Genomic DNA, 23,755 nt, shown 5'->3' with positions numbered 1-23,755 from the left:
AAGGACGCAGCGCACCTCACCGCCGTGCCTCTTGATGCTCTCTGCCGCCAATCCCGCCAAGGTGTGTGTTTGTACAGTTGTTGTGGTTGTGAAGTGTGTTGGTCTGCTCCTGTCCCCTTGTCTCCGTCTATCCACCTGTTTGACCTCCGTCTCCTCTTTTACTATGTTGGTCCACTCCTGTCCCCTTGTCTCTGTCTACCCACCTGTTTGGCCTGTCTCCTCTTCTACTCAGTTTCATAGGCCTATATTTATGTGGTGGGTGAATGCAGGAACAGGTTGTTCATGCTGAGTCATTAGAGGAAGGTTAGATTACTGTAAGGCTGTGGATGACAGATGGAAGTAATGGGTCTGGGCCTGGGTCATGTGGGAACTGCCATGAGTAGGCCTGATTGCTTCTTGAGAGGGGAAGGTGTGACAGTGGTCCTTACATTGGTGCTTCCTGCAGGGCGAGGCAGCCTGGGCCACAGCGCTGGTGCTGGTGTTGCTAGAGAGGAAGTTTGGTGAGCAGAGGGAGGAGTGGGAGCTGCTGGCCACCAAGGGGCGTGCTTTCCTGGTTGGGTGTGGGGAGCAGCCCGAGGAATGCTGGCCAAGGCTCGACTCACGCTGGACTCCCAGTGATTACCCATGGACGCAAGGTAGTGGCAGTGGTGACTTCCCCACAGGACCGGCCGGCAGCCATTGCTGAGAGACATAGTCAGAAACACTCTGCTCTCTCACCATGACTAGTTTCCAAGGCCACAGAGATGATTAGCCTGGTTCTCAGGAATGTTTTTTTTCTGATAATAAGGTAAAAATGTTGTTAATCTGCCACTAGAACTGTAAAAACACCCTTAGAAGCCTGCGTCACTTCAACAAGAGCCTTTTAAAAGTAGTGAAGGTGTGGTGTGGAAGTGTTTGAGAGTACAGTCCTGAAAGCCGTGGTGGAGCTGTGTAGTGTGGCAGTGGTGGGCTCACTGTCACTGGGGTGTTATGCCACACACTTCTTGTGCCACTCAGTCAGGCTTGCAATGTCCTAGTTTTCATAGTATACTCAAATTTCATCATTTTCATTAAATTTGGATATAGTTTTTGCACACACACACACACACACACACATACACACACACACACACACACACACACACACACACACACACACACACACATGGTCTTAGAGTTAAAGAGAAATTGGAAATGCTCATGAATGAGATCAAACTTATTAGAAAGGACTTTGAGGCTAAATTTCCCCAGCTGGAGGTCAAGAATAACCTCCTGAGAGAGAAATGTGAATACTTGACTAAGACGACTCAGGGAAAAGCTGAAAAGAAATCTGAAGGAACTGTGGATGAAAGCAAGTTAAATGAACTGAGAGATGCCTGGAAGAAGACAAACAAAGATGAGGAGGTGAGTTTCATCGAATCAGTTCACAATCAAATAGAGGAGGAGACAAAAGACACAGTAGTCAAAGTAATTGAGGAGAAAGAAGCTATGATGAGGGACACACTGGAAAAGAAGAAATATGTTATCATGTTTGACCTTCAAGAGAAAAAGAATCCAGCAAGACATGCAAGGGAGAGGGAAGAAAAGAGTTGGCAGGAAAAATCATTAGAGCAGTCCGGGAGGAAATAGAGGAAGTACATAGGATTGGAAAATAAACAGAGGGAGGCCAGAGGCCACTGAAGGTGAGAATGATGTCATAGGTCACAGCAAAGGAAATCCTGACAAAGGTAGGAACACTTTCCAAGAATACCGACTACAAGAACGTATGGTTAAAGAGAGACGTGAATCTTAATGAGAAAAAGAATGAAGGCCAAGAAATGAAGCTAAGAAAAAAACAAGAAAAGTACAGGAGATGGAGAAGAGGAGTTTTTCATTTTACATTTCCACTGGAATGCAGTGGAAATGTGGCACAGAAGTATTAGAGTATACTTCTCAGTTCAGAGTTTAACACAACACTACACAACATGGAAGGCACAACAGAAATCATTTACATGCACATTCAAGAAAGGAAAAAAATTGAAAGAAACGGATTGTTTAACTCCCAGCCAGTATAGTATGTGGGGATGCTTCTTATTGGTTTGACAAATAATAAAAAGCAGGACAAGATGGATAGCTAGCCTTCTCACACCCTTGTCTCTGGTGCATAGCAGTTCCTGAGTACGGCACGCGGGGCAGCCCAGACAAGGCACATACACACACACACACACACACAGACACCATTCACACTGCCCTGTCAGCCCCTAGTGGAAAGGGACAGTTTGGTGGCTCACCCTACTACATCACAATATATTGGATATAAATTGAGAATGGAGCAAAAATGGTTTCCTTCTGTGTGTAAATAGGAAAGTTTCTTGCCATTAATTATGTACAATATATACATAAGAAAATATGTATAGTATAACCCCAGCCATCCGGCACCAATGGGGGGCAGTGTGTTCCGGATAGCTGGATTTTACGATTGGTTGAGTTACTCTTATAAGTATTCAATTTTCAGCAAGAACCGAAGTAAAATACTATACACAAGTACTTGTATGACAGATACAAATGAAAAAAAGAATAGATAAATAGATAAAGATTGTACTTAATGATGTGTTGACAGTCAGGATACACACTAATGATCCTTATTCACTACTGCATATATGTCTTGTAAAACTAGTTTCTTAACACTAATTTCACTGATATGTATCACTAGTCAGATGAAGGTAAGGGGTTATCAGGGTTTTCTTCCCCAAGCATAAGCCTGTCAACCAGTGCAGGCTCCGACACCGACATGTTGATGTTTGCTCTGACACAACCAATGTTTACGTTTACATTTGACTGGGACCTTCGGCATGGCGTATTATTAAGGAAACTGTATGGATATCCCGCAAAAACACTCGACTAACAACTTGTTGTATATGCAAGTGGCGGGAAACAAAACATTCCACTCCCACTGCTTGCCTGGCGCCAATTTCAAATGTTCCTGATTTTTAGAGTACCTATTATTTATTTTCCGCAGAAAAAAAGGTAAATAAATCCAGTTGCTTGAGAATTCCAGATAATTGAATACCGGATAACAGGGGTTATGCTGTGTTAGACATAAGCTGCCGAGCCGAGGCTCCCTGACAGATATACTTTATTATAATGAAAATTTTACATGGCTGAGTATCATCTATGACTTACATTATATTTACAATTTACAAGTAAAACACGAAAACATGGTAAATATACCAAGTAAATGTAGCTAGTTAGGTGACTGGAAATTTTGTAAATCAAACAGATGGTCTTTAATTTTCCTTTTCAACTGTTGCGTATTATAAGGGATTTTATCACCTGGCCAAGTGTTCATAACTGTGGACCGTAGTGGAAGGTCCTATGGTTAAAGAGGCTTGTTGGATAGCAAGGACAGACTAGATTAACATTGTTTTGTTCCCTGTGTATTTACAATGTTTTTGAAGATAAGTAAGGCAAGGCATCACGGCATCATTTTTGAGGTCCTTCGTTACGTCAGGTCATGCTAGGTTAGGTTAATATCCTAGTGGAGGGGAGGGGGGGCCAAGGTTAGGTTAGGTTAGGGGAATTCGAAATGATAAGGGAAATTTCCTTAGATTTTTCAACAACCATATTTCACTTATTTTTCGTCCTCCAAAAACCCACAACTTTCCACAGACCCCCAAGCTTGTTTTGAGGGATGATGGGGGTGGCTGGGAGGGGAGTGAGGGGGTGGCTTCCTGTCAAGAAGCACCGCCTTATGTTATGTAACTTTATTGTTAAGTGTTTTTTTTTATGTTTTATTTCTTTATTTTTATTTTTATTTATTTATTATTATTTTTCAGAGCGAAGTCTTGTAGAATATTGTTTTATGTAAGGTCACTTGTGTTGCGTTTTGTATTTCTGTGAGTTTGGCACACTGCTTTGGTTACGATATGATAAATGTGCGTGTTTGACATCAAGACTTTGCCTGTATTTATAACATATGTTCTTGTTATTTATTTTAAATCTGTTTTGTGTATTTTTATAGGTGTAATTAATACTATTTACTTTTTATTATTTTCAAAATATCTTTATTATGAACTAAATATATATATATATATATATATATATATATATATATATATATATATATATATATATATATATATATATATATATATATATCATGATATAAGTAAAAAAGTGTTTACAATAAAAAGTGAAGCGAGTGAGTCGTGGGGAAAAATTTTGGTGATTGTCAGATTTTGCATTTCTGAGCCTTAGAATCGAGGTACCTTTCTTTATCGAGGAGAGATTGTGTGTGTTGGAGTGACAAGAGTGAACATTTAGCATTGAAAGACGTGAGGAGAGACGATTTTTGTAAGTGATGAGTTGAGAGAACAATATCGTAGTTGTCAGAGTTTGCTTTACTGAGCCTTAGAACTGAGGTAACTTATTTTTCTTTATACAGGAGAGATTAGATGAACTTTTAACACTAAAACATCGTAAGAGAATCATTGTGAAAAGTGAGGAGTTTTGCCAGAAAGTTCATGTGTTAAAAACTAGAGATATTATATACCTACAAAATAGCATTTTGACACGGAAACTAGGAGAGAGAGAGAGAGAGAGAGAGAGAGAGAGAGAGAGAGAGAGAGAGAGAGAGAGAGAGAGAGAGAGAGAGAGAGAGAGAGAGAGAGAGAGAGAGAGGTATCAATGTTGCTGTACGATAATGTTCTCCGTGTGTACGATGAAGTTGTTTTAGTAAGCGATATACAAGAGTCAAAAGTTGTGCATTTATTTAGTACCATTTTGATTTGATTTGATACTCCATTCTTACCACGCACTGTCCAGATAGATAAATAAATAAATAAATAGTTCCCGCCCACCGCCTTTAGACATTGGAAACACTTAATGACTTAAAGCTAATTATTGTTATTATTGTTGTGTATTGTATATTTTTAATTTAAGATGATTTTTATTTTTGATTGTTTGATTCATAGACTGATCAACCCATTGACCGACTGCCTTCATTGACTGACTGACTGACTGACTGAACCAAGGAGGCTTAAGATAGAGTCTCTCTAACTTTCTTGGACTAAAACACTCTCTCTCAAAATGCAATAGCGGATCTCGAAGCTTCGGAGCCACGTATTGAAGCAGTGGAAGAAAGAGCTTAACATCTTTCAAACCCCTTCTATGCTATTTTGGATATTTTTTCTTAATTCTTAACCACTTTGAGACATTTATTCTATTTCTACAGTCACCTCCAAACATTATACTGGCTAGAAACTGTAAAATATATTATTCTTATCTCGTTTATATATATATATATATATATATATATATATATATATATATATATATATATATATATATATATATATATATATATATATATATATATATATATATATATATATATATATATATATATATATATATATATATATATATATATATATATATATATATATATATGTTTTTATTTCCTAAAAAAAAAAAAAAAAAAAATTAAGTTACACCTCTTTTAAGTTAAGAGAACACGGATTTTCACAACAGGAGGAGAACATCACAGAAATAAACACGACGAGGCGTGATCCGAAGCTGTGTTGGTGCTCCGATCATAAGAGTGAGACGGTCGCGGCGCTCAGTCAGTCCTGCCACCAGTCACCGCTCAGCCTCGGATGGCAAGGGGCACACGCTTACCTTTCCGACCCGGGTATCCCCCTTATCTTTCATTAGTGATGATTCTGTGACGCCTCTGGACGGCTGTGTCCCTGGCATTCCTGCAACACACATACAGACACCTTCATTGACCACAGGTTATCATTTAACAGCAAAACTTGATTACGTTACAAATGTTTATAAAGATATCCAAAACTATAGAACCACACACCAATATAAGAAAGAGAAAGAAGTGAAGATGAAGGGGAGGAAGTGAAGGAATGAAGATGAGAAAGTAGAGGAGGAGGAGGTGGGAGAGCGAGTCGTGAGGGTGATGACGATTGTCGAAATGGGACATTTCCTTGCTAGGAATCTTGAAAAGAGAAGGCCAAGAAAAAAGACAACCCGTCTGTGTAGTGCGCTTCTAATGTCTCTCTCAACACTTCACAAAACCCGCACAACATCATGTTGTGCTACAGTTCACATCAGCTTCATGTGTTTACCCAAAATACAGAAATAAATATAACAATGTCCTTTTACCCCTAGAAATACTCACTTAAGACATTATAAATGGTACAATAAATGTCAATACCAAAGCTGAAGAAATGTTGGAACCTGAAAGGAAAACGGCGTCAGCTGATTCTATCTAAGGCCTAACTAAGCTAAACGGAAGCCAAATATACTAATGACTATATAATATTCGACATCCTCCCCACCATAAGGGGCGAAGCAACTTATCCAAACAAATACCTCGTACAATAAGTATCTAACATCATACCATATCATACCATAACCCAATAGTTCCCATAAACAAACACAACACATGACCTACCACCATACATAATAAATGTACAACTTATAAATCTAATCTGTGAGGCCTTTTAACGAGCCGACCCCTTGAAGTATAAACAGCTACCTCCTCCTCCTCCTCCTCCTCCTCAGGATCACAATCTTGTACAGAGTCATCATTAGCTACACTTGAAGTTACATCATCTTGTACTGCCTGATCATGAAGTACTGGTTGAGGAGTTATCACATCAGTGTCTAAATGAGGATTTATCTCTAAATCATGCAGGGTTTGAATAGTCCGGTTGAAAATGCCTTTTCCTGTCTTAACATCAACACTGCGAATCACACCGTCTCTACCGGGATACACATTAACAATCACACCCATGGGCCACCGTTGTCTGGGTACATTGTCTCCTCTAATGAGTACAACACTACCAACATCCACTTTACATTTCTGGTTGAAACCTTTTACTACAGGGGGCAAATTAGCTATATAATCTTCTCTCCACACCTTCCAAAAATGTTCCAACCTCTGATTTCTTATATTCTTTCTAATGTACAAGTCTTCAGGGCTTATAATAGGGGATTCATCAACATCAGAAGGTGTACATGTGCTGTTCCTACCAAGAATAAAGTGTGATGGAGTTAGATAATGATCAAAATCTGGGTCATCACTCACAAAGGTCAATGGTCGAGAGTTAATGCACGACTCAATTTCTATAAGAATTGTTTCTAACTCAGACTGGCTTACATACTTAACTCCCAAAGACTTCCTTAAAGCTAGCTTGACTGAACCAATGAGCCTCTCAAACCACCCGCCCCACCATGGGGACCTTGGTACATTAAACTTCCACCTTGGGGCTAGATGACCAAACACCTTCTGTACTTCTGTGGAGGCTGCAACAAATGTTTTTGCATTGTCGGAATAGAAAACATTAGGAATCCCTCTACGAGCAACAAATCTCCTTATGGCCCGCATACAATCGACCAATGACATGGACTCTGTGAGTTCTAGATGTACAGCTCTAATAACAGCACAGGTAAAAAGTAACACATACAATTTTTTCCCTGGATGATCAGCACTAAATAAAGGGCCAGTGAAATCTAAACCTGTAACTGCAAACGGAGGTGCAGGGTTGACTCGCAGGTCAGGTAAAGGGGCAACAGGTTGACTGCAAGGACGGCTGTCGTGCCTCCGACAACTCAAACACTCTCTAACCACCGTCTTTGCCATTCTTCTTAACCCAATCACCCAAAAACTAGTTCTTAATGATGACACAATGCTGTTTACACCTGCATGCTTCATGAACTTATGTTGAAATTGTACTAACAACTTAGAAAAGTGACCCTTAGGAAGAATGATGGGATGTTTTGAGTTATAACCCAGACTAGAAAATTGTAATCTACCCTTGATTCTTAGAATACCCTCTTGATCAAGAAATGGGTTTAATTTGCTTAGCTTGGAATGCTTAGGAAGAGACCGCTCACTGGATATGGCTTTGATTTCATCTGGGAAGGCTTGTCTCTGCTCTACATAGATTAATTTTAATTCGGCAAACTCTAGTTCTTCAGTTGTAAATCTACAAGTTTCCAACTCACATCCCAACCTTTTACTTTTACAATTATTTATGAATCTCAAAACATACCCAACAATTCTTAGTGACTTAGCAAGATCATTATATCTCTCAAGGTCAAAAATGGGTGTCCTAGTCTGAACAGCTAAACATGCTAAATTATTCTCAAGTACAACATTCACAGTGTTAATGCTGGCAGTTAAAGCATCTCTTTCCTGGACTCTAAATGTGGGGTCAGACAAATACTTAGGACCGCTAAACCACAGATCATTTCCAAGAAGGCTCTCTGCTAGTAACCCTCGGGTTATCAAGTCGGCAGGATTTTCTGTCCCCTTGCAATGATACCAGTTACTTGGAGGTGTCAGGTGCTGAATCTCTCTAACTCTGTTGTTGACATATACATCCTTTAAACTTGGATCATTCCTTATCCATCCCAATGCAATAGTGGAATCAGTCCAACACGTCACTTGGGTCTTAATCTTAAGATACAGAGCCTTCTTCACAAACACCACCAATCTGGCACAAAGCAATGCTCCCAACAGTTCTAGCTTAGGCAGGGTTAATTTCTTGATTGGTGCCACTCTACTCTTGGATACAACCAATGAAGTGTTACATGCACTGTCAAGACATAGCCTTAGGTATACACACGCCCCATAACCTTTTTCCGAGGCATCCCCAAACCCATGAATCTCAATAAACTCAATACTTTTCCAAGGTACATGGGGAAAATAATGTCTACCTATAACTAATGGACTCAAATGTCTGGTACTCCTTACCCATTTTTCAAATCTTACTTCTAAATCTTGTGACAACTTGTCATCCCAGGACACACCTGACTTCCAAATATCTTGGAAAAGTATCTTAGCATACATGGTAAATGGGCTGATAAATCCACATGGATCAAAAATCTTAGCTATTAAACTTAATACTGTCCTCTTGGTACATGCTAATTCCAAAGGGAAATCCAGGTCTAGACCACAATAAGAAAAAACATCACTGTCCTTAGACCACTTCAAACCTAGTACACTGTTAACTTCATCGTCCTGTACACAGTGAACCTTGTCATTACATTTTGATGCAATTACTAAACTATTGGATACAAGCTTCTCAAGAGACATGTTGGCTTCAGACATAATGTTGTAGGCTGTGGTGTACTTCCTTACTGCCTCTACTTCACTATCAGCCCCACTGAACCAGTTGTCTACATACATGTCTCTCTGAAGATCCTGAATTACTTCACACTCAGAGTACTTACTCAAATGTGTCTTAATCGTAGCATTAAGAAGGAAAGGACTTGATGTATTGCCAAAAACAACTCTAGTAAACCTCATGTGTCTAACTCCACCTTCGGCTGGCATAAAAAATCTATGAACATTTCTATCTTGGCTCTGTACACTTATTTGCAAAAAAGCTTTAACAATATCAGCAGTAACTACATAGGGCCAGCGTCTGTATCTAATTAATATCTCTACTAGGTCTGGGTTGAGAGACGGACCCGTTGTCATACAGCTATTGAGAGAAATCCCGTTAGGACCCTTGGCAGACGCATCAAAGACTGGTCGTACCTTTGTGGTGCTGCTGCTGAGTCTGACAACTGGCCTGTGAGGCATGTAGTAAACAGGGCCAGGGTGTACAATTTCCTCTACCGGCACCTCTTCAATGATTCCTAAATGCTCATACTCGGCAAATACCTTCATGTACTCAGCCTTTAAGTCTTCGTCCTTATCCAACTTCACCAAAAGCTTATTTAATCTCTTCTTAGCTTGAACTTCATTACTCATCAAAGTATCCTTCTTAGGGTTGTCCTTCCACGGCAAGTGGACTTCATATCTACCATCTACAAACTTGATCTTATCACTATATTCTTGAACAATCTTATCTCTAACGTCTTCCTTACTTTCCTTGCTACTACTTATGCCAATAGTCTCCAAATCCCAAAAGTTAGACATATCAGCATCAGTGACTTTAGAGATGCACAAGAGTTGAGGTGACGAAGGTTTAAAGGTTGGCAGTAAAGGCACACCTGTAGTGTCAGAAAATTTACCAGTGTTTCCACTCAAGGTCCAGCCAAACACTGATTTCAGGGCAACTGTCAACCCCACTTGAACTGCATCACTAGGCGTTACTAGGCTCCAGTAGTAGTCCAGACCAATAAGGATATCTAAGTCTAAAGGAGAACTATGGTCAAAGTCATCTGCAAACTTTAAATGATTAAAGGCACTTAAAATGTGTTCTGGTACTACTGGCCTAATTAGCGGTTCACATATAATGGGAATGCCTGCCAACACAAGGGAAAACAAATCACCCTTATCATCTAAAAGCTTCAACTTGTATAGACTACTTTGTACACACTTGCTTGAGCTATGGCCACCAAAGGAACTATAAGGGACTTCTGTATTGGTGACCCATTCAGGTTTACATCTTCCTACAAACTTATTGGTAACATATGACCTATCACAGCCATTGTCAAACATCAGCCTTGCAGTAACAATATCCCCCTTATGGTTCACTACCTTTACCTTAGCTGTTTGTAACACAGTCTTGTTCCTGTAGTGGCCTGACAACATCGCAAGGGTTTGGGTGCCCGTCTGTTTACTCTCCTCTACTTCGGCCTTAGGGACCACACTCAACTTAACACCACACATGGTACTATTGTGGTCACCACGACACTTGGAACATTTGGCCTTACAACTTCTAGACTTATGACCACTATTTAAACATCTAAAACACACACCCAATTCCCTTATCTTGTCAAACCTCTGCTGCCCATCCAACACCAGAAACTTGTAGCACTTCTCAGACTTGTGGTTTCTCTTACTACAAAACACACAATCTGATCTTTCAGGCGGGGAAGTCACATGTAAAGCCGAGGCTGTGAACAATTTTTCCTTGTTTCCCTTATGTACTTCTTTACTATCCTTACTACCCTTCCTTCCTTCTAAACTCTTAACATTGCCCTTATACATTTCACTCCTTTCTATCACTTCAATCTCCCTTTGAAGCCAACTAAGAAGCCACTCAAGATCACTTTCATGTCCACTACAATCCCTTGACCAGTTTAACCTTAACTCTGTGGGCAGTCTGGAAACAATCATGGGGGTTAGTAGCACTTCACATTGCTTGCCTGTAACTCTTTGGGCTTCTAGACTCCTCGTGTGCTTGACCACCTCGTCCCGAAGTCTCCACAGCTGTAGGATGTAGGTCTTGCCTTGGTGGACCGGAACTTGTAGATCAAGGAGAGCCTGGACGTGGGCGTGGATGATGCACTCCGACTTGCCAAACCGTTGCTTCAGCAGGTCGACGACGGTCTTGTAGCTGGCGCAGGTGTGCGGCACTCCTTCCACCACGTCCTTAGCAGTGCCGTCTAGTAGTGACAGTAGATAGGTTAGCTTACTAATGGTGGGCAGCTCAGTGTCGTCTATGTGTGAGGAGAACTGTTCCCAAAAACTCTGCCACTGCTTCAGGTCACCGTCAAATCTAGGTAGTTCTAGCTTGGGAAGTTTTGCATGGAGAGGGGCTGTGGTACTTGAAGAATCCGACTTGTCCTTATCACCCTCAGCCAGTTTCTTAAGCTTGTCAGCACACAACAATCTCTTCTGCCTGGCTTGCTGTCTGACTGCATCTGCCTTGTCCAAGTACTCCTCTAGTGCCTCAGGACTTATCTCCAATTCTATCTCTGACTGCACTTCTTCTAACTTGTTAAGCCTCTTATCAAACTCTTCCAGAACTTCTACTAACTCAATGGAGGTTGCTGGGGGGCTCTTGGCTAGGAGTCCGTCCATCTTGACACACACTCTTGACAGCCATCCTTGACAAGCTGCTCGGGCCTTCTCTAACTTCTCCATCTTCTTCTAAAATGCAGGGCTGGAGACACTTAACTTGTTAATGTAGCAGTCCTTGGGCACTGTGTATCCCGGGTCTGGGCACCAAAATGTCGAAATGGGACATTTCCTTGCTAGGAATCTTGAAAAGAGAAGGCCAAGAAAAAAGACAACCCGTCTGTGTAGTGCGCTTCTAATGTCTCTCTCAACACTTCACAAAACCCGCACAACATCATGTTGTGCTACAGTTCACATCAGCTTCATGTGTTTACCCAAAATACAGAAATAAATATAACAATGTCCTTTTACCCCTAGAAATACTCACTTAAGACATTATAAATGGTACAATAAATGTCAATACCAAAGCTGAAGAAATGTTGGAACCTGAAAGGAAAACGGCGTCAGCTGATTCTATCTAAGGTCTAACTAAGCTAAACGGAAGCCAAATATACTAATGACTATATAATATTCGACAACGATGTTTACACTAAAAGATGTTGAGCTGTGGGACAGGGCCATGATGAACCCTTGTGATGGTGGAGTGTTGTGGTGCTCCAGACACTCCTAACAGCAGGAGGGTGATCGCCACCACCACATGCAGATCTGCGTTCTACAACCGTCGCCCACGCTCATTCACAAACCCCCCAATACGTACAATAGATTAAATGTTCGGTAGATGATCCAGTAGATAGAACGTAATGACACTTGTAATCAGCAGCTGAAACTGATGATACAGACGTGACGGCACAACAAAATATGTTTATGGTGTTAAGCGTTTTACATGATTACAGGATTGACCGGACTCAGTTAAATTGTACCGTGTGCGGCGTTGCGGTTCATTACACCTGTCACAACGAGCGGCGCCATCAGGCCACCACACACACACACACACACACACACAGAGAGCAGCAGCAGCACCAGGATCGGGTGAGCGGAGCCAGACCTTCCCATCACCAGCAGGTCAAATGAAGGAAAGAGTTTTAAGTGCAGAAAAGTGAAAATGTTTCAGATAAAGTGAAGGAACACAAGTGAAATGTTCGGAAAGTGTAATCTGACAAAGAAAGGGCAGGAAGAAAGAATGAAGAGGGCAAGGCGCAGCGGTACAGAAGGCAGGGACCAAGGAAGGATTCGAATCAAGTTTCCAACAAGAACGAGGAGGAGGAGGAGAAAGGTATGGAACTTTTACTTTTGAAATATCTGTACATGTATGGGGTACACTTCTCATATGACGGGGGGAGGGGAGAGGAGGAGGGGGAATTCCACTCCCCTGAATAGACTGGAATCAAAAGTATTTCATCCGATTAACCACTCTTCTTTAAATGACTCTTTTTCAACTCCTCTCTCTTCCTCGCATTGTTACATCTCTTGCTATCTTCTGTTGCTGCTTACACGCTAATTGCTATCCTAATCTTGCCTCCCCTCCTCCCGCGCCCTCGCTGCACAAGAGTCTACTTTCTCATATCACAGTTTTGTTAACCTCCCTAATGCAAGAGTTAACCAGTATTCACTATCTGTTATTCCTTTCATTGGTAATTCCTAAAACTCCCTGTCTGCTTCTGCATTTTCTCCTTCCTACAACTTGAACCCTTTTGGTCCTCTTTCTTTAGTACCTGGCACCTCAGTGGGGCCTTTCCTTATAGAATTTTCGCAGCCATTGGCCAGTGCAACTCTTACATAAACAACAGATAAATAAATCGCAAAACTTTTGATTTCGCAGAGGAAGAGCCTGAATTAGTACCTGACTCAATACAGAACACAGCAGAAGAGTGAGTGCTTTAATTTTTATGGCCGCATATTCTGCAACTTTATTCATGAGTTCTTTTTTGCTATTATTTTTTTTTTCTTATTTTCTTTTTTTTTTTTTTTTTAGAAGCGAAACCTTGCAGAATATTGTCTTTATACGTACGTACGTACGTACATCACACTGTTCTCACTGGACCGTACTGACGGAAATAGTTCACCTGTTTGTTAGAGTATTCCCGAAAAACGACGTAACACGGCCTCTCAAACCCATAGTAGCCTGCATTTACACAACAACAAAAACAAAACAAGTTATTACGTACGTACTTCAAACTTAATGCACCACGGAATACTTATAATATATATATATATATATATATATATATATATATATATATATATATATATATATATATATATATATATATATACATACTATTACCACAGTTGTATCGTTCTTGCATCTGATTAGCTGTTAGGCTCAAATCGAGGCCTCTGATTGGTGCGCGTGGTGGGTGCCGCCAGGGCTCAGCTCCAAGCTGCTGAGCACACCAAGAAAGGGGCCACAGGTGATGGAATCAGAGGTTCTAGACAAGACAGTGCCATGCCTGGCTTTCCTTGTGAAGGTTTTCACGCACCACTGTTTACAACGCGATCCAAAAGCAAGAAGAGGAAGCAGCAAACAATGAACGACCAAGAGATGTTAAGCGAGAAGGCGAAGACGCAGAGGAAGGAAGAGGCCAAACAACCCAGCAAGAAAAGGAGGTTAGAGAGCATGGAAGACTGCGGCAGCCACAGGGCCAACACGGAGATGGAAGGCGTTAAAGAGATGAAGCATCGCACCAACAACAAGGGAGACCATATGAAAGGCTGTGAGAGCAGCAAGAGCAGCACGAAGCTGTATGATGGTAAACAGGTTAAGCAACACAACAAGAAGAAGAGGAAGGCGGGAGACATGGAGGACTATGACACCCGTAAAAAGAGGAAGGTGGATGGCGGTGAAGAGGATATGGAACACGGAGAGCAGAACAAGAGGAAGGATAGAAAAGATAGGAAGACGAAGGCCACGGAGGGCGAGAAAAAGGCCAAGAAGAGAAAGACGCAGGATATTGAAGACCACGAGAGCCAGCCCAAGAAGAGCAAGACGCAGGGTACAGAAGAGGACGAGAGCCAGCCCAAGAAGAGGAAGACGCGGGATACAGAAGAGGATGAGAGCCAGCCCAAGAAGAGGAAGACGCGGGACAAGAAGGAACACGAGAGCCAGCCCAAGACGAGCAAGACGCAGGATGCGGAGGAAGACAAGAGCCAGGCCAAAGATTGGGGGGAGATATTCTGGTTCAACGTGTTGAGGGTGGTAGTGGACACCGAGCTGGCCACTGGGACGAAAAGAAATGTAAGCGAGTACTGTCGTATTGATATTGAGGAAGGACAACTGGTGGACGGGGCAGTGCGCGGCCACCCTTGTACTGTTCTCCTGGATACCGGCGCTTCTGTCACTATAATGATGGTGTCACTGGCCGAAAAAATGGGCCTTGTCACGGGCGATGAGGAGAAGGTGACGGTAATCTCTAACACGGCTTATGGAACGTTGCGGCTGGAGGTGATCAGGCTGGACGAGGTGGTGATCACCCTGAAGGGCGGCGTGGAGGTCAGCACGCCCTTACAGGTGTTTCCAAAGGAGATGGAGGGTCACTATTCCGCTGAAATGATAATCATGTCCATGAACCGCCTGGAGGAAGCCGAGATCGTGCAAGAGTTCCATCCCGACGGCAGCGGCAGCCTGTTTCTCCGCCACCCTGAACGTCTGCGGCGGAAACCTGAGCCAGGGTTCGTAGGGAAAGTATACACGTTTGTCGCACGAACACTAGATAGCGAGGAGCCGCTCACAGTACTGGTGGACACTGGCGCCGCAGCATCATTTGTTGTGACCAGGTTCGGCCGGGAAAAGTTGATGCACAGGGCAGGCAGGTGTGCTCCGCCGCCGCAGCTAATCTCGCTGGACTTTGGACAGGGCACACGCGCACTGATGATGGACGTGGACACCGTTCAAGTGGATCAGGCATATGACTTCTTGTTTGGAAGAGGGATGCTCTATAATTTATGTGCTGTAATGGACTTCATTGATTATTCTTTGACCTTGAGGGTCGGTACAGTAACGGTCAGGCTTCCCTTCCACTCGTCCCGCTGCGGAGGGAGCGCTGATCTCCTGGAAAAATATGCCGAAAAATAGATAAAAAAAAAATAAATAAATAAAAAGCGAAAGAAATAAAAAAAAATATATATAAAGAAAATGAAAAAAAATAAGAAAATAGAAAAATAATAAAAAAAGTAGATACAGTAAATGCTAAGAAATAAATATAAAAGTAGAAAAAAATAAATAAAATTGAAAATAATAAAAAAAAAAAAAAATCCGTTGAGCACATGGTAATAAAGGCAGCAGCGGTTGGTAGTGATGCATGCATGGCTAAAAAGACTGAGGAAAGTAATGAGAAGGTATGAGAAGAGGACCCGATGGGCTGCACTGAAGGCTGGCCAAGAAGCAAAAGTTCAAGACCAAGGTGCCACACACAGTGAACCTAAACACAGAGCGGTTCCAGGACTGGTGGAAGAAGAGTGCGGGGATCTTGAGAGGAGTGGATAGAAACGTGTGGAAAGTCACGCACAACTAGACAACAATGGTGGTGGAGTGAACACGTCAACAATGCACTGAAAAGGACAAAGCAAATCAAGAAAGAGTGGGAGCAGAGCGGAACGAGGCAGAATAAGTTGGAATACAGAAGAGCAAAGAAGTTAGCAGGGAAAGCAGTGGCGGTGGCTAAGGCTGAGGCATGTGATTTACTGGAAAAGCTGCAAACACCAGGAGGAGAGAAGAGAACATGCAGGATACCAAGGAGTAGGAACAAGCCAATAAAGGATGTAAATCATGCGAAGCAGATGAAGGATGCTACTGGTGTGGTGCTAACTGATATGAAGAAGGTACAGGCGACATGACTGACAGGAACAAGGTACAGGAGAAGACTGGGATGTTTGTGTGAAAAGCGTGACTTGTGACAGAGGATAGAAAATGAAAAAGTATATTTGATAATACAATTATGTACATAATTGTAAAAACCGTAACTTGCTCAGGAGGATGAAAGAAAGGAAACAAAAACACTGAAGAAAATATGTATATATCATTTGATAGAAAAAAAAAAATTATCATGAAAAAAGAATAAAGAAAAGAAAAAATAATAAGATTACACAAGTAAAAAAAACGTAACAGAGTGTAAAAAAAAAAAGAAAGAAAAAGTAAAATACGTGCTGCAATAATATTATCGATGTTTGTGTGGAAAGCGTAACTTGATCAAGAGGATAAAACAAAAAAAAAAAAGGAACAAAGGAGAAGGTAGTAAAATTATGTATGGAAAACAAAACCTGAAAATTACAAAAAAAGAAAAAGTAAAAAAGAAAAAGTAAAAAAAAAAAAAAAGATATGCAGTAAAATGAAGGATGCCTGTGTGAAAAAGAAAGACAGCGTGAAGAAGAGGATGAATTGTGTGTTTTCCTGCAAGAATCTGAGCCTTGCTTGTCACGCAGGAAGAACATTTTCTCTGTGAAATAAATGAAAAAAAAACACGAAAAAAAGAAAATAATGTATTAAAATTTTACATGTGTGTGTGAAAAACGTTCTCCAAAAAGAATTAAAACAGGAAAAGAAAAATCAACAAAATATAAACCAAAATAATGGATGCATTTGTGAAAAAATAAAGGAAATAAATACGCAATGTGGATGTTTGTGTGAACAGCGGGATTTGTCCCAGAGGGAAAAACAAGGAAAAGAAAATGTGAAAAATGTTAAAAATATATCTTTCAAGAGAATGAAAAAATAAAAACGTGAAAATGTGAATAAAAGTAAAAAATAAAGAAGAAAAACAAGATATTGTAATACAATTATGTATGTGTGTGAAAACCGTAACGTAAAAAAAAATAAAACAGAGAAAAAAGGAAATAAAAAAAATAGTAAAATGATGTATATCAATGGGAAAAACGTAACTTGAAAAGGACAAAAAAGAAAAAGGGAAAAAAAAATGTAGTAAAATTATTGAAGCATGTGTGAAAAAGTTAATTTGATGAGGATAAATTAACTTTTTTCCTACATAAACTTGAGCCCTGCTTTTTATGCGGCAAGGAAAACAAAGTAAAACAATGGACGTCTTTGTAAAAAAATGCAAAGAAAAAGAAAAAAAATGTAACAATTATGGATGGATTCATCCAAGAGAATGAAATTACACGAAGGAAAACGAAAATACGAAGAAATGTCAAAAAGATATGTGAAGAAAATCATTAAATAGAAAACGCTAAAAACAATATATTTTTCCTGAATATATGTATATAGTGTGTGTAAAAAAAGAAACGAAAAATAAAGAAAAAAAATGAAATAAAAAATATCTCTCCCGACTCTAACTTGGTGTACTCTTCAGGAATAACATAGCCAGTGCGAGTCAGGGGAATTGGAGGAGCTTGTTGAGCGTCCTGTCGTCACTGCCGCCCGTAGCGGCTTGTAGTAGATGTGGACGGCACATGAGCCAGTGAATGTTCATCCACTTTTGACAAAACGTTAGCCACCAAAGCACGAGAAGATTCTTGAGTAGAAGTAGCATCAGCTTTCAGCTCGACCATGGCCTCCCTCGCCTTCACAGCCGCAGCAGTCGTGGAATGATTGTGCTCGTTCACAGTTTTCACGATAGTGAAGGTTTCATCCCCTACTGTTGTGTGAACACGAGCCTTGCATGCAGTAACCTCACATCGCCAGTATTGCTTGGTTCCATCGGCGTTTTTCTTCTGTGCAGCGTAGATGAAGTTAAGATCATCAACAAGCTTTTCCCTGCCACGGCTTGATGGGATTGTGTGCAGCATGCTGCTCTGACTGTGGTGGCCCACGTACTGAAAAGTGAAAATAGAAAACCGAACCAGTGAACGGTAGTCAAGCTAACAACCTGATGTATCAAATCATGATTCGAACAACACACTCACACAACATCACACACACACACACACACACACACACAGTGATGGTCGGATCTTGTCGTAGTAATGGAGTTTCGTAACTAACGCGACAAAAATACAGCCAAGGGAACGAATCACCCTAGGGGACAAATAACCCTAGGGTTCCAATCCTCCAGGGATGAATACCCCGGGGATGAAGCAACCGGGACATTTCACCCGGGGACGAATCACCCTAGAACCAGTAGTAGTAGTAGTAGTAGTAGTAGTAGTGATGGTGGAGGTGATGGTAATATTGATAATAGTAGTAGTAGTAGTAGTAATAGTAGTAGTAGTGATGGTGGTGGTGGTAGTAATATTGATAATAATAGTAGTGTAATAGTAGTAGTAGTAGTAGTAATGGTGGTGATGATGGTGTTAGTAATATCGGTAGCAGCAGTAGTAGTAGTAGTAATATCGGTAGTAGTAGTAGCAGTAGTAGTAGTAATAGTAGTAGCAGTAGTAGCAGCAGCAGCAGCATATGTTTGTTAACGGAATCGGCAGCGATAAGGTCATCTCCCCCATCCTAACAAAATAATACAACGGTAATCGGTAATAAATCATCAATGAAGTTTCACATTACAATAGCCTGTAACATGGAGTCATAAATATTCCTCATATCACATCATTAAGTCGTTAATAATAACAAAAACTTAACTATTGTAATATACAATTATATATAACACAAAAATAAAACGAACATCCCCCGTAACATTTCATAAACCACAATACAAAAATAACAAGCCTGAGTGCCCAGTTCTCTTGCAGTGCTTTTATTTATTGTTTTTTTTTTTTTTTTCTGTAGTGTTATTAATCCCCAATCTATGTTCGTGCGCCCCTATGCACTGTTTTGTAACCAACCTTTCTTTAATAAACTGTTAAACTGCGACTGATGTACAGGCACAGTACAAGGTTTTCGGTACAGGTCAGAGTCCGTTTCAGAAAAGATGGGATTGCTATTTTTGCTGTTCGAACTTTCTTAGGTTTCGAGACGTGAGCTCGAGGCGATGAAGGGTTGAGCCTGAGGGACTTCCCATTTTTCAGTGTGTGTGTCGTGGTGGCGAGGAGCGGTGGTGTAGCTTCCTTTGACTCCTCCTGCTTCTCCTTTCTTTTCCCCCTTTAGTCTTTTTTAACGTTTGTCCTCGTGTCCCTCTTCCTCCTCGTTGCCTTTCCATCGTTATCGTTATCATCACCCTCGCCCTCTCCGCCGGCCTTGTGTTTCTCACCTTACATCTGCAGATGGGGCTCACCCTCCTCTTCCTTTTTCTGCTGCTTCAACGCTTCTCGATTTTAATTTTCTTTCTCCTCGTTCTCATCTTTTATCTTGTCCTCCACCACTCCTCTCCACACGAACAAGGACACACACACGCCACACTGTCACTGTCGATCCGGTGTCATTGCAACGTCTTGTTCAGGTGAGTTTCAAGCCTTGTATTAAACAGTGGAAGTTTGCTTATCTCGTTGCAAGCGTGTGTGTGTGTGTGTGTGTGTGTGTGTGTTAGTTTTCATGATGTTTATAGATAAGTTTGATAAGTTTTTGTTTCATATTTCCAAGTTGGATGTAGTTCTTAAACAGTTTTTATGTAGTTTTCATGAATTTTATGGGTAAGTTTTGTTTTCATATTTCCAAGATACACGTATATCTATTTTATTTTTTAAAGTGTTGGTAATGGTACTCAGACTCTTTACGTCCCTCCAACATCACCAGTTTGCTTGTTTTTTTTCCTCGTTTTTCGTTCGCATTTTCTCCTCCTCCCTCACTGCTTCCTTGTTCTCTTCCTCCATCCTTCGCTCGTTCCTCGTTTTGCACCCTTCCAAACACTCCTTTATGTACTAATCTATCTTCCCTCTTGCCTCTTCTCAAGTTAATTTGTTCCTGCATCAGTAGTGAGATTTTAAAATATTTGGTAGTATTCCCAGTATCACGTGAACATTGATAATTTTCCAATAGGTTTACAATTATTACCCTTCATCTTCTTTCCATCCTGCCCCCTGCCACCTTTCCTGCCTCCACCCGTGCCTCCTTCCTCAGACTCTACCCCCTGCTGGCCTCTGTTACTTCTTGCTGCTTTCCTCTCTCCTTCCTCCTCCTCCACTGTTCTTTCTTTGCCTGTCAGTTGGTTTCTTGCAGCATTCCACCGTTTTCCTTCTCCCTCCCTCCGCTCTAAACGTCAAGATGATAAATTTCGTTCTCTTGTTCGTTTGCTGTCTCCTGTCTACCACTTCTCTCTCTCCTTTCCTCCCTCCCTCTTCAGAGATTTATTTCCTTCACTGGTGGATGGAGAGTTGTGCATCGTGGAAGGAGGAGAGGCTGGGGAGGGGAGTAAGGGAATGTTAGATGGCTAAGTTAGATGTACTTGGCTTCATTATCGCTTCTTTTCATGGTAATTTGGTGGTATTAGCTGGTATTACTACTACTACTACTAATAATAATAATAATAATTATTATTATTATTATTATTATTATTATTATTATTATAATTATTATTATTATTATTATTATTATTATTATAGGATACAAGCTCTTCAGGGGTCATTCGGTCCCTCGTTTCCCCCTGATTCATGTGTTTCCTCCATTACTCGTAATAAAGTAACTGCTAGTTACTTTCTTTTCTCCACGCCTCCATCCCCATCCTCCTCTTCTCCTTCCCTACTTTCTCTCCTCGTCCCTCCACCTCCTCGTCCCCCTCCTCGTTTCCCTCCCTCCCTCCCTTCCTCCTAGAATTGCCTCCCAACTATTTCGGAATTAATCGTAAATCGTCCTTCTGGTGATTCATGGTTTAAAATATTATAATTTACGTGATGCGTGTTAATGTTAAAAGTTCCTTGAATACTGGCAATGCACGCGACGTGCGTCTCGCTGATATATTTTTCATCATCCTCTTCGCGCTTCCAACTTCTGCCCTGAATGTTTCTCTTTCCCTTTCCCTCTTTTCTTTCTTTAACTAACGCTCTGTTATGATCCCCACCTTTGCGCCTTCTTTTTTTTTTTTTCATCCGCCGCCACCTTCTCTGTCTGTCCGTCTGTCTGTCTGTGCCTCGCCCCTTTCTGTTTATCTTTATCTCTTGTCTGTCTTTCTTTCTCTGTCAGCGTCTGCCTCTCGTCGATTCCCTTTCAGTTTTCTGTTATCGCTTACTCGTACGTGTGATAAACTACACAGATCTTTATAATTTCTTGTTTCACTTCCAAAAGCTGCTAGTATATTTACTCCATTGCTGCCTCGGTGCAAGTTTTCAAGTCCTTGAAATAATTAGGCAGTCAGTTATTTGTTATTGACGAGGATTACGGAGCAACAACAATAACGAATGAACGCTTTTAGATGGTTGTGATACGTATACCACCTGTTTACCAAATATAATAATAGGAGCTTCAACTCTTGCGATCCGTATTCAAACATTTGGTATAGTTCTTGTTAACACAGAAAATTAAGCCATTATAAGTGTTAGAGATTACACAAATTTCTTTGGTTTGTAACAGGAAACCGGAACAAGGAGACATGAAAGTTGGCGGTGCGTGTGGCTGTGGTGAGCGGCGGCGGCGGCGACGGCGGTGGCGGCGACGACGACGACGACGACGACGACGACGACGACGTGTGGCGTGGCGAGCGGGTTTCTGCAGTATCCCTCTCCTTCCCGTTTTCTGTTATTCCCCGTTCTCTTCCTCCGCCTAGTGTACTGCTACTCGCTCTTGTACGGTGACTTTTTTTTTTTCCTTCGTTACAATATTTTGTCTGTTTTCTCTTTTCTTTTCTTCTCGTGCTTTTTATTCACATTATTATTTCTTATTCTATTTTGTTTATTTTGTGTGTTTGTACGTGTGTATTTTCCTCTTCCACATTTTATTTGGATTTTCTTAATTTTTCTCGTATTTTTCTATTCTCCTATTCTTCCTTGTATCACACACACACACACACACACACCGCGTAGTGTAGTGGTTGTTAGCACGCTCGGCTCACAACCAAGAAGGCCTGGGTTCGAATCCCGGGAGCGACGAGGCAAATGGGTGAGCCTCTTAATGTGTAGCCCCTGTTCACCTAGTAGCAAGTAGGTAAGGGATGTAACCCGAGGGGTTGTGACCTCGCTGTTTCGGTGTGTGGTCACACACATACACACACACACTTCATCGTCTCTTACTACCGATGCCGTTGCTATGACAAGTATTTTATATTAAATGAATTTATTATTTGTTAATTTATTCGCTTATTATTATTATTATTATTATTATTATTATTATTATTATTATTATTATTATTAAATAATTTGCATATTTATTTATCTACATATATTATTTATCTACATATATTATTTTTATTTTATTATTATTATTATTATTTATTTTATTTATATATTTTTATTTTTGTGTGTGTGTCGGGGATGAGTTTTACAGCTCTCATCGCAAGTTGTATTAAAATTCAATAGCCACATTTGCTCGCTCGTGTATATATTGTTTAGTGTTATCAGCGGTTCTTAAGAAACAGGATTTTAAGAGATTATAAACTTTACGTGATATTAAGTTTTGTTTCGTTAACACTTGATGCGCTTCATCCTTCTCTCGCTCTTTGTTCGTGTTTCATTCTCTTTCCTCATGTAAGCTGCTGTCCTCATTCGTTTGTTCCCTTCTTTTATGCACTTCAACCATCCACCCACAATTTTTCGGTTGCCTCTGCACTTGTGTTGTTGTCTTGTTCATCTTGTATTCTAAGGCAATGGAACAGTCCGTTGATTTCTGTTGCTATTTTTAAATTCTTGCACTATATACATTTTTCATAGATTTTCCTCACCACACGCCACCACCGTCCCTGTTGATGCTGCCGTCAACTTTATTGGTGAGCCTTGCGTCCCAAACCTTTTTTTTTCCCTCTCTCCTGTATTCCTCACCGCTCGTTTAGGCTGTCATCTTTCCCTTCCCCTTTCTCTTTCTTTTCACCACTTTCACCTCTCTCTCTCTCTCTCTCTCTCTCTCTCTCTCTCTCTCTCTCTCTCTCTCTCTCTCTCTCTCTCTCTCTCTCTCTCTCTCTCTCTTGTTTTGGAATAAATTATTTAAAAATATCGTGTTTATTTACGTGATTTTTTTTCTCATGCTTTTCTTGTCCCCATTTCCTTTCTCTCAGCTTCCATTTATTTTTCTTGAATAAATTCTAAGGCGTTAAAGCAAGAGAGCAAGATACCGAGAGAACAATATCTGCGTGTAATGTTCACCACCACGGTCTTGGA

At 40.8% G+C, this 23,755-nt stretch overlaps 1 long non-coding RNA gene across 1 annotated transcript; it reads left to right on the top strand.

The window, feature by feature from the left end:
- Positions 1-5,484: 5,484 nt before the first annotated feature.
- Positions 5,485-23,054, top strand: LOC135112237 (uncharacterized). Its single transcript, XR_010274196.1, has 3 exons — positions 5,485-5,650; positions 12,571-12,950; positions 22,020-23,054. It is a non-coding gene; the product is annotated as an uncharacterized LOC135112237 (long non-coding RNA).
- The last annotated feature ends 701 nt before the right edge of the window (positions 23,055-23,755 follow it).

Source organism: Scylla paramamosain, chromosome 23 (assembly GCF_035594125.1).
Source record: "Scylla paramamosain isolate STU-SP2022 chromosome 23, ASM3559412v1, whole genome shotgun sequence".
NCBI lineage: Eukaryota > Metazoa > Arthropoda > Malacostraca > Decapoda > Portunidae > Scylla > Scylla paramamosain.
This window is presented reverse-complemented; position numbering and strand designations above follow the sequence as displayed.